Here is a 12,291-nt window from a genome sequence, read left to right as displayed (position 1 = left end):
ACTCAAAACAGCTTCCAATCGTCCCGAAACGGATAAATGAAGGTCCTGCATGGTTTTCAAAGGAATCGTATATCGTTCTTCCTGGAAAATAGCGGAGAGTCCAGTTAATGATGATGGAGGTGGAGAGAGATCACATATCCATCTCTCCCAAGTAGACAACAAAGGCTTAATAATATTGAGATCTGGTGACTTTGGTTGTTAGGGGATTTGTGACAGTTCATTCTCTTTCTCGTGAAATCATCGACGATGCGAGCTCTGTAAACAGCAATCCCGTCGTCGTGGAAAACACCTTCACCGTTGGGGAACACACACTGTACCATGGGATTGGCCTTAACAGCCAAAACGGTTACATAATCTTCGGTTGTAGTGCGACCCTGCAGTGTATTCAAGGGTCTCAAAGAATACCACGAAATGGCTGCTCAGACCATCACCAAATTCAGTTTATGTTTCACTCCTGAACTGCGGTTGGAAACCGAGTGCAACAAGACTAACCCGACCAAAAGACTTTCTTCCATCGCTCCACAGTCTCGGTTTTAAGGACTTTGGCATCACATTTTCCTGTTAAGGGTATTTGCGTCTCTCATGAGAGACTTTGGAACGCCAGCTCCCCTGCAATACACTGCTTAAGGAGCTCCCTTCGTGTTGTTTTAGATGCTGACAGGATTACCGAGTGTGACAGTCAGTTCTGCAGAGACTATTGCACTACTGCAGCTTTCGCCGTATTATTTGACATGACAACCCTCTTTAATTACCGTCTGTGACGATCATTCAACACATTTTTGACCGTACTGCGGCTTAGCGGATGGTTTTTTTTTCTCGTTTTCAACGTTGTTGTTGTGGTGGTGGTGGTGGTGGTGGTGGTGGTCTTCAGTCCAGAGACTGGTTTGATGCAGCTCTCCATGCTACTCTATCCAGCGCAAGCAGCTTCATCTCCCAGTGCGTACTGCAACCTACATCCTTCTGAATCTGTTTAGTGTATTCATCTCTTGGTCTCCCTCTACGATTTTTACCCTCCACGCTGCCCTCCAGTACCATATTGGTGATCCCTTGATGCCTCAGAACGTGTCCTACCAAGCGATACCTCCTTCTAGTCAAGTTGTGCCACAAATCTCTCTTCTCCCCAATTCTGTTCAATACCTCCTCATTAGTTATGTGATCTACCCATCTAATCTTCAGCATTCTTCTGTAGCAGCACATTTCGAAAGCTTCAATTCTCTTCTTGTTCAAACTATTGATCATCCATGTTTCGCTTTCATACATGGCTACACTCCATACAGATACTTTCAGAAATGACTTCCTGACACTTAAATCTATACTCGATGTTAACAAATTTCTCTTCTTCAGAAACGCATTCCTTGCTATTGCCAGTCTACATTTTATATCCTCTCTACTTCGACCATCATCAATTATTTTGCTCCCAAATAGCAATACTCATTTACTACTTTAAGTGTCTCATTTCCTAATCTAATTCCCGCAGCATCACCCGATTTAATTCGATTACGTTCCATTATCCTCGTTTTGTTTTTGTTGGTGTTCATCTTACATCCTCCTTTCAAGACCCTGTCCATTCCGTTCAGCTGCTCTTCCACGTCCTTTGCTGTCTCTGACAGAATTACAATGTCATCGGCGAACCTCAAAGCTTTTATTTCTTCTCCATGGATTTTAATTCCTACTCCGAATTTTTGTTTTGTTTCCTTTATTGCTTGCTCAATATACAGATTGAATAACATCAGGGAGAGGTTACAACCCTGTTTCACTCCCTTCCCAACCACTGCTTCCCTTTCATGTCCCTCAACTCTTATAACTGCCATCTGCTCTCTGTGCAAATTGTAAATAGCCTTTCGCTCCCTGTATTTTACCCCTGCCACCTTCAGAGTATGAAAGAGAGTATTCCAGTCAACATTGTCAAAAGCTTTCTCTAAGTCTAAAAATGCTAGAAACGTTGGTTTGCCTTTCCTTAATCTTTCATCTAAGGTAAGTCGTAGGGTCAGTATTGCCCCACGTGTTCCAACATTTCTACGGAATCCAAACTGATCTTCCCCGAGGTCGGTTTCTACCAGTTTTTTCATTCGTCTGTAAAGAATTCGTGTTAGTATTTTTTAGCCGTGGCTTATTAAACTGATAATTCGGTAATTTTCACATCTGTCAGCACCTGCTTTCTTTGGGATTGGAATTATTACATTCTTCTTGAAGTCTCGAGGGTATTTCGCCTGTCTTATACATCTTGACAGGCGAAATACCCTCGAGACTTCAAGAAGACTTGCCCCCCCCCCCCATGAACCATGGACCTTGCCGTTGGTGGGGAGGCTTGCGTGCCTCAGCGATACAGATAGCCGTACCGTAGGTGCAACCACAACGGAGGGGTATCTGTTAAGAGGCCAGACAAACGTGTGGTTCCTGAAGAGGGGCAGCAGCCTTTTCAGTAGTTGCAAGGGCAACAGTCTGGACGATTGACTTGATCTGGCCTTGTAACAATAACCAAAACGGCCTTGCTGTGCTGGTACTGCGAACGGCTGAAAGCAAGTGGAAACTACAGCCGTAATTTTTCCCGAGGGCATGCAGCTTTACTGTATGATTACATGATGATGGCGTCCTCTTGGGTAAAATATTCCGGAGGTAAAATAGTCCCCCATTCGGATCTCCGGGCGGGGACTACTCAAGAGGATGTCGTTATCAGGAGAAAGAAAACTGGCGTTCTACGGATCGGAGTGTGGAATGTCAGATCCCTTAATCGGGCAGGTAGGTTAGAAAATTTAAAAAGGGAAATGGATAGATTGAAGTTAGATATAGTGGGAATTAGTGAAGTTCGGTGGCAGGAGGAACAAAACTTCTGGTCAGGTGACTACAGGGTTATAAACACAAAATCAAATAGGGGTAATGCAGGAGTAGGTTTAATAATGAATAGGAAAATAGGAATGCGGGTAAGCTACTACAAACAGCATAGTGAACGCATTATTGTGGCCAAGATAGATACGAAGCCCACACCTACTACAGTAGTACAAGTTTATATGCCAACTAGCTCTGCAGATGACGAAGAAATTGAAGAAATGTATGATGAAATAAAAGAAATTATTCAGATTGTGAAGGGAGACGAAAATTTAATAGTCATGGGTGACTGGAATTCAAGTGTAGGAAAAGGGAGAGAAGGAAACATAGTAGGTGAATATGGATTGGGGGACAGAAATGAAAGAGGAAGCCGCCTGGTAGAATTTTGCACAGAGCACAACATAATCATAACTAACACTTGGTTTAAGAATCATGAAAGAAGGTTGTATACATGGAAGAACCCTGGAGATACTAAAAGGTATCAGATAGATTATATAATGGTAAGACAGAGATTTAGGAACCAGGTTTTAAATTGTAAGACATTTCCAGGGGCAGATGTGGACTCTGACCACAATCTATTGGTTATGACCTGTAGATTAAAACTGAAGAAACTGCAAAAAGGTGGGAATTTAAGGAGATGGGACCTGGATAAACTAAAAGAACCAGAGGTTGTACAGAGATTCAGGGAGAGCATAAGGGAGCAATTGACAGGAATGGGGGAAATAAATAAAGTAGAAGAAGAATGGGTAGCTTTGAGGGATGAAGTAGTGAAGGCAGCAGAGGATCAAGTAGGTAAAAAGACGAGGGCTAGTAGAAATCCTTGGGTAACAGAAGAAATATTGAATTTAATTGATGAAAGGAGAAAATATAAAAATGCAGTAAGTGAAACAGGCAAAAAGGAATACAAACGTCTCAAAAATGATATCGACAGGAAGTGCAAAATGGCTAAGCAGGGATGGCTAGAGGACAAATGTAAGGATGTAGAGGCCTATCTCACTAGGGGTAAAATAGATACCGCCTACAGGAAAATTAAAGAGACCTTTGGAGATAAGAGAACGACTTGTATGAATATCAAGAGCTCAGATGGAAACCCAGTTCTAAGCAAAGAAGGGAAAGCAGAAAGGTGGAAGGAGTATATAGAGGGTCTATACAAGGGCGATGTACTTGAGGACAATATTATGGAAATGGAAGAGGATGTAGATGAAGATGAAATGGGAGATACGATACTGCGTGAAGAGTTTGACAGAGCAGTGAAAGACCTGAGTCGAAACAAGGCCCCCGGAGTAGACAATATTCCATTGGAACTACTGACGGCCGTGGGAGAGCCAGTCCTGACAAAACTCTACCATCTGGTGAGCAAGATGTATGAAACAGGCGAAATACCCTCAGACTTCAAGAAGAATACAATAATTCCAATCCCAAAGAAAGCAGGTGATGACAGATGTGAAAATTACCGAACTATCAGCTTAATAAGTCACAGCTGCAAAATACTAACACGAATTCTTTACAGACGAATGGAAAAACTAGTAGAAGCCAACCTCGGGGAAGATCAATTTGGATTCCGTAGAAACACTGGAACACGTGAGGCAATACTGACCTTACGACTTATCTTAGAAGAAAGATTAAGGAAAGGCAAACCTACGTTTCTATCATTTGTAGACTTAGAGAAAGCTTTTGACAATGTTGACTGGAATACACTCTTTCAAATTCTAAAGGTGGCAGGGGTAAAATACAGGGAGCGAAAGGCTATTTACAATTTGTACAGAAACCAGATGGCAGTTATAAGAGTTGAGGGACATGAAAGGGAAGCAGTGGTTGGGAAGGGAGTAAGACAGGGTTGTAGCCTGTCCCCGATGTTGTTCAATTTGTATATTGAGCAAGCAGTAAACTAAACAAAAGAAAAATTCGGAGTGGGTATTAAAATTCATGGAGAAGAAATAAAAACTTTGAGGTTCGCCGATGACATTGTAATTCTGTCAGAGACAGCAAAGGACTTGGAAGAGCAGTTGAATGGAATGGACAGTGTCTTGAAAGGAGGATATAAGATGAACATCAACAAAAGCAAAACAAGGATAATGGAGTGTAGTCTAATTAAGTCGGGTGATGCTGAGGGAATTAGATTAGGAAATGAGGCACTTAAAGTAGTAAAGGAGTTTTGCTATTTGGGGAGCAAAATAACTGATGATGGTCGAAGTAGAGAGGATATAAAATGTAGGCTGGCAATGGCGAGGAAAGCGTTTCTGAAGAAGAGAAATTTGTTAACATCCAGTATTGATTTAAGTGTCAGGAAGTCATTTCTGAAAGTATTTGTATGGAGTGTAGCCATGTATGGAAGTGAAACATGGACGATAAATAGTTTGGACAAGAAGAGAATAGAAGCTTTCGAAATGTGGTGCTACAGAAGAATGCTGAAGATTAGATGGGTAGATCACATAACTAATGAGGAAGTATTGAATAGGATTGGGGAGAAGAGAAGTTTGTGGCACAACTTGACCAGAAGAAGGGATCGGTTGGTAGGACATGTTCTGAGGCATCAAGGGATCACCAATTTAGTATTGGAGGGCAGCGTGGAGGGTAAAAATCGTAGGGGGAGACCAAGAGATGAATACACTAAGCAGATTCAGAAGGATGTAGGTTGCAGTAAGTACTGGGAGATGAAAAAGCTTGCACAGGATAGAGTAGCATGGAGAGCTGCATCAAACCAGTCTCAGGACTGAAGACCACAACAACAACAATATACATCTTGGTCACCAGATGGTCGAGTTTTGTCAGGGCTGGCTCTCCCAAGGCTATCAGTAGTTCTAATAGAATATTGTCCACTCCCGGGGCCTTGTTTCGATCTAGGTCTTTCAGTGTTCTGTCAAACTCTTCACGCAGTATCATATCTCCCATTTGATCTTCTACCTCCTCTTCCATTTCCATAATATTGTTCTCAAGAACGTATGCAGCATAAATCTTAGATATGAGGCCTTCGGAAAAACCAAACTGTTCGGCTACCTTCGTTACAGAAGCTCACACAATACGAGAACCAACAATTTGCACACGTTAAAATTAACTTAGCTCCGACATAATGCACTCAGATCTGCACAGAACAGCGTTCTGACCACGTCTGACACTTCTAACGTACTGAGCACATCGCAGAAGTGCCGTTCGCGGTCAAACACAACAGCGCAACCTGCATTCTCGGCTAGCACCTGCACTCGTGTTGAATGAATTTCTCGCGGTGTCTCCGTATTTTATCCAACCACTGTACACGACGGACCGTTTGTATCTCCGGAGATTTGTTGCTCTATCCACACCAGGTAGAGGGCACCCTCCCTACCAGTTTAGGAAACGGTTGCCAGGTGTATTTTTCTCCCAGACGAGCGGCCTGGCCACTGGTCGGCACTGTCAAGGCGCTGATATCGTAGCGTGGAAGCGCGCGACGGGCCACGGCGGAGGAGGTTGATGAGATGAGCGGCGCTCTGCCCATAATCGCCTCCATCTGCGGGAGGGCTAACAATAGCCCGCAGCGCCCCAAGTGGGCCACCGTCTGCGTCGCCCGGAGCTGCTCACGCCGCCACTCCGGCTGAAGTTCAGTGACACGCAGCCTTGGCGTTTGGACGGGCACGTACACACAACTGCCCAAAGTCTGAAACCGATACGCTGCGCGTGCCTACTGATGCATCCCACTTGCGTCAGTGAGCACGTTCAGTTTTTCTTTGCTTTCGAAGCGGTCGTCGCGCATGTGCCGTCTACTCGGGCGTTTTTAGTGAATGAGAGTGCAGCCAGCCGATACACTGATTGCAAGAGCAGTACGCTCATGCAAGCACGCGCAAAGTTGTTGACAGGCGAGAGTACCGAAATAAGCGAGTGTACGCTTGATGTTTGATGAGATGTGAAAAGTATCAAAGATTAGTGGAAGAAAGCAAAGGACGATTCGAATACGAGGTCATTACAGGCGGAGCACAAGTAGACAGTCATGAGACAACGTGAGCCGTGGCCTTTTCGAAGAAACCATCCGGATAAGGAAGTTAATGCCTGGAAACTAACGAGAGCGTTTGCTAAACAGAGGCCAAAAGCTAGTAAATGACGTGGGGGAGACACCTCTAATAGACAGGAAAGACCTTACTGACATTCTATCTTCATTGAGCTCCCTTCCCTTCGATTCTGACTGCGAACTACTGCTGTATGTGCCCACGCTGGTCATGCTACTTTCGTGTTATTACGGTCAGATGGATTTTAATTGGCTGAATCCGCGTTTACAGCTTTGCTGCGAGGAAGTTGCCAATTTGGTTCGGAACGAAGTTTGTCAACTTGTTCTTCCTATACACACTCTCACAGCTATCACTAAGGCTACAGTATTTAACACTTAGCATGCAGCCGACTTAATATTACGATGGTTACGGAAAATGGCAAAGAGCGGTAGGCGCAATATTACGTTATACAAGTCCGTATGTTTTTCCGCGACGTCGGACGTATATTTGCGACTCCGGCAACTCCCTTGCGATCTAAGGACTTCGTAGTAGGCCTGTCTACTGCGATCGCTAGGTGTCAAACGTTTGTTATTGTCACTCCATAAACAAATAATGTGTACACACTTGACTGCACTATCAATTCTGAATTTTATTTTGATTTTGTATTCCACATGTCTTTTGTAAACTGGCTATGAAAGAAATATAAACAAAAATACCTGTTTAGTAACTCACTTTAATATAAGAATTTTTTTTTTTTTTTTTTTGCTTCAACCGTTAGTGCTGTATTGAAGTTTCACCTGTGTATCCAGTTTTAGCACTATCAATACAAAAATGGTATATTTAAGGCAGAATCTTCAGCTACTGATTTCTACAAAACAAGTTGTATCTTGGGGGGGGGGGGGGGGGGGGGGGAAGGGGAGCGGAGAGAAAAAGGTAGGATTTTAGCCAGCCTAGGGTAATGACGTTTGCATTCGACACCAGTATCTAACTGTTAAAGGAACCGCACAATGCCAATGTGTCCTACGTATGGCTAATCACAATTTCGCGACTCCAAATGCTCTCTAATTCCATGTGGCCTAACGGGCATGTAAGTGTTGCGAAAAAAATATTACCTGTTAAATGGCACACACTCAAGCACTCTTGAATTCCTCAACGTAAACAGTTTTGCAGGCACGGCCTCGTTAACTATCTCCTACTTTACTTTATATCACTCGCCAATACTGTGGGAAATGAGTGCAACTGTCACATCTGGGAATGAATGGAGGGCAAGAATTGGGCATAATGCTGTCCGGTAAAGCATTATTTAGTTTTCCTCTTAAGGAAATACTGTTAACCCGCCCATGAGTGGACGCTATTGTTTTAGCTACCAGGACAGAAGAGGAAGAAAGGACGTTATGACATATGGAAGGTGGTTTTTAGAACCAAACCAGGTGCGTAGACACGTTAAGGATATGGGGAAAAAAATGATCGTATCCTTTTGAAAAGCATCACCTCTCGGGAAACAGAAAATTCACAAAATATCTACGAGAATGCATACTAAGCGACTTAACGCGAAAGGACCACATAAAACTAACTCCAGATAAAGCAGATGCCAGACAGGTTTACTGGAAGAATCCCCAGGAAATGTAGTCTATCAAAGGAAGTAGCTTACAAAACACTCGTTCGATCAATACTTTAATACTGCTCAACAGTGTAGGATTCATCCGAGACAGTATTGATAGATGAAATAGAGAAGATACAGAGAAGAGCAGCACGTTTCGTTACAGGTTCATTTGGTATGCGCAAGACCGTGACGGAGATGCTCGGGCAACTCTAGTGGCAGACACTACAAGAGAGACGTTCTGCTTCACGGTGTGGTTTACAGTAAAACTTGCACTGTTAAGGTTGCGACAGCGTACTTGTCCAGAAGAGCCAGTCAATAAATTACCTCCTCCAGCGCGTATCTCGCAAAGAGACCATGAAGATAAAATTAGACAGATTCGATCCCACCAGGAATCTTTCTTCCTGAGAAACACTGGCGACTGGAAGAAGGAAAGCGGCAAGTGACACTGATACATAAAAACACCGTCCGCCACACGTCGTACGGTGCGTTGCAGATCACTGAGCAGGCAAAGGAAGGAGAGATGGTGTGTATAAAGTTTCTGATCAGAAGTCTTTGTGCTAATGCCCTGGATTAAATTCGAAGCATCTCTGCAGTGTCTCGTGGCGTGGGAGCGTGTGACACTGTTGATAGTGACCCGTCCGTCGGATGGGGACGGTCAGTTTGGCCGCCTCCTTGGTGCTATTCTAGAGTAGTAGATTACATGCCAGCACAGTGTTTGACCGCCTCCCTCCCCTTCATCTACAGCGACACAAACCCAGCACTACACTGTAGAAACACTCATCACAATCATCCACACGACACAGATACAAGTTGATGTTTGGTTTGTGGGGCACTCAACTGCGCGGTTATCAGTGCCCGTACAAAGTCCCAATTTTATACACGGTCCAATCTAGCCACCGTCACGAATGATGATGAATTGATGATGACAACACAAACACCCAGTCACCGAGCAGAGAAAAATCCCCAAGCCCAACTGGGAATTGAACCCGGGACCTCGTGATCCAGAGGCAGCAACGCTAGCCACTTTTTTTTACTTTGTTCGGTGGTGTTCGCTGCGTTTGGTCTGGGCGGACGTCACAAGACATCCGTCCAACTTGATCGTTGATTCCTTTACTCAGTTTTTTATTACAGAGTGCGAGCAGCCCTCTGACCGAACACGCTGAGCTACCGTGCCGGCATCCACTAGACCACAAGCTGCGATCATACACACACACACACACACACACACACACACACACACACACAAACACACACACAGAAAACTGACACTTCGTTAAGTCTATGGTTCAAATGGGTCTGAGCAATATGGGACTTAACATCTGAGGTCATCAGTCCCCTAGAACTTAGAACTACTTAAACCTAACTAACCTAAGGACATCACACACATCCATGCCCGAGGCAGGATTCGAACCTGCGACCGTAGCGGTCGCGCGGTTCCGGACTGAAGCGCCTAGAACCGCTCGGCCACAACGACCGGCTAAGTCTAAGGAAGGCAATGACAAACCACCTTTACTAGGACCTTGCCTGAAACGACAATCCAGGATTCCTGCATTTGATTCCCTACACTCATTCTCTGAGTATGGGGTATTTTGAACACACACAATAATGCACGTATACATGCACAATAATAATAATAATAATAATAATAATAACAATAACAATAACAATAACAATAACAATAATAGGCATTAATATTAGTAATAATATTGATTAGCTTAGCACATTTCAACCCCTGTTTAGAATTATCTGAAACAGAAGGGACAATGAATGAGATGACTGAAAATGCGCTGATTATGGTTAGACTTATTTTCTAGTAGCCATTAAGGACTGTGTGACGGAGGGGAGTGGGGTAGTGTAGCGAGAGGGCGTGCTGTCAAGACTGAGGTGCGGGCAAGTGTACTGGACAGTGATCCTCAGGCGACCAACTACCCTCAAACTAGTGTCTTGACGCGAGCTTTAAGGTACAGATCGCCATCACTTTCCTGTTCTCTGATTTCACCCAAAATCACACTATCTGCCGTGCTAGGCCAGAGCGCAACTATTGTTCCATTCGACCCGGACGGCGTACCCTGTAACAGCACTGAACAGCATAGGAGTATTCTGTGAGTAGTGGGGTACCGACGCAGCGTCAGAGGGCGCCATCTCAAAAAGCTGACGGCCCCTCTGCCTAAGTGCAGCACTGCCACTCAGGCCGCGGCGTGTTGCAGCTGCGTCCAGTCTACAAAGAAGCTCCCGCTTCCAGCTTCCTCCCCTCGTCACCTCCCCTCCCCCCCCCCCCCCCCCAAACCCTACCGTCACCAATCCCGTATCACAGGCAGCCGCAGCGGCGCAGGTGTCTCCAGCGTAAAACGGGCCCGCGGTTAACCGAAAGCCGTTCGTAAACAAACACACTTTAGGGCCACTACGAGCGCGCTGAGAGGGCGAAGTGACGAGTACTGCGTTTCCCTCCTGTTTGCTAAAACCAGTTCACGCCGGAACAAAAACAAAACAGTATAGAAATGCAGATAGAACTTGTTGATATTGCCTGATGCAAGACGTTGGCCAGCTCAAACAGTTTTAGACAAAGTTCTACCACCGAAAGTGCGCTATTTTGCTTTACTGTTCGCTTAGAAACAAGATGTAACTACGCCCGCTCTTGCGGGAATGCTGAAATCAAATTTGTATCTCACTCTGACCAAAACCTATGTGCAAAAAATGTTCTCTCCAATAGAGGAACTGAAAATGGAAATGGCGTTTAGCGATTAACGTTTGTAACAAACAAGGAAGTAACAAATTCAGGCATCCTTTTGTAAAACAAATTTTGAGTGGCGTAGGCCGTATCCGTATAGGTTAACAGACAGAAATGCGAATTTGCGGTTACGGTCGAAGATTTTTTATTCCGAGAAGAACACACATAAAAGTCGTCGTCGTCGTCGTCGTCGTCGCCGCCGCCGCCGCCGCCGCCGCCGCCTTCATCTCTCTGTAACTACTGCAACCTAAATCCATTTGAAACCTTCTGTATTCAAGTCTAAAGCTCCCTCGACAAATCCTTTCTCCATACACCACATACCCTCATTACCAAATTGACAATTCATCCCTTCTTTTAGTCAAGTTGTGCTATAATTTCTTTATCCCCCTATTTGATTCAGCAGCTCACTTCTTATTCGATCTGACCATCTATCCTCCAGTATTCTTCTGTGGCATCACATTTGAAAATCTCTCTCTCTCTCTCTCTCTCTCTCTCTCACATCCAAATTGCCTATCGTCTGCCGCTGTGGCCGAACGGTTCGAGGCGCTTCAGCTCGGAACCGCGCTGCTGCTACGGTCGCAGGTTCGAATCCTGCCTCCGGCATGGATGTGTGTGATGTCCTTAGGTTAGTTAGGCTTAAGTAGTTCTAAGTCTAGGGGACTGATGACCTCAGATGTTAAGTCCCAAAGTGCTTAGAGTCATTTGAACCATTTGAGCCTATCGTCTGCTTATCACTTTCATACGGGTTACAATCTAGCAAATACCCTCAGAAAAGACTTCCTAACAAATTTATACCACATATCAACATACTATTCTCTTGCAGAAAAATTTTTCTTGTAGTAACATGTCTGTTTTTTATGTCCCCTCTACTTCGGCCATCATCAGTTACTGCGCTGCCCAAATACCGAAACTCAATCACTTTTACTATCTTATTTCCTGATCTAATTTTATCAGCATCGCCTGATTTACTTAGACTGCATTCCAACAGCCTTGTTCACTTTATTGATGTTCTTAATCTCTTTCCAAGACACTATCCACTCCGGTCAACTGCTATTCCAAGTACTTAGGCGTCCCTGACAGAACTACAATGTCATCGGCAAACCGCAGCTTTTATTTTTATTTCTCCCTCAATTTAAATTCCTTTTCAAAATTCCTCTTTGGTTTCCTTCACAGCTTGC

General features: G+C 44.3%; 1 protein-coding gene across 4 annotated transcripts in view; it reads right to left on the bottom strand.

Moving 5' to 3' along the window:
• Positions 1 to 12,291, bottom strand: part of LOC124612722 (ras-specific guanine nucleotide-releasing factor RalGPS2) — a 363,977-nt gene that overhangs the window by 83,435 nt on the left and 268,251 nt on the right. The gene's annotated exons all lie outside the window — the stretch shown is intronic.

This window comes from Schistocerca americana, chromosome 4, assembly GCF_021461395.2.
Source record: "Schistocerca americana isolate TAMUIC-IGC-003095 chromosome 4, iqSchAmer2.1, whole genome shotgun sequence".
Lineage (NCBI taxonomy): Eukaryota > Metazoa > Arthropoda > Insecta > Orthoptera > Acrididae > Schistocerca > Schistocerca americana.
This window is presented reverse-complemented; position numbering and strand designations above follow the sequence as displayed.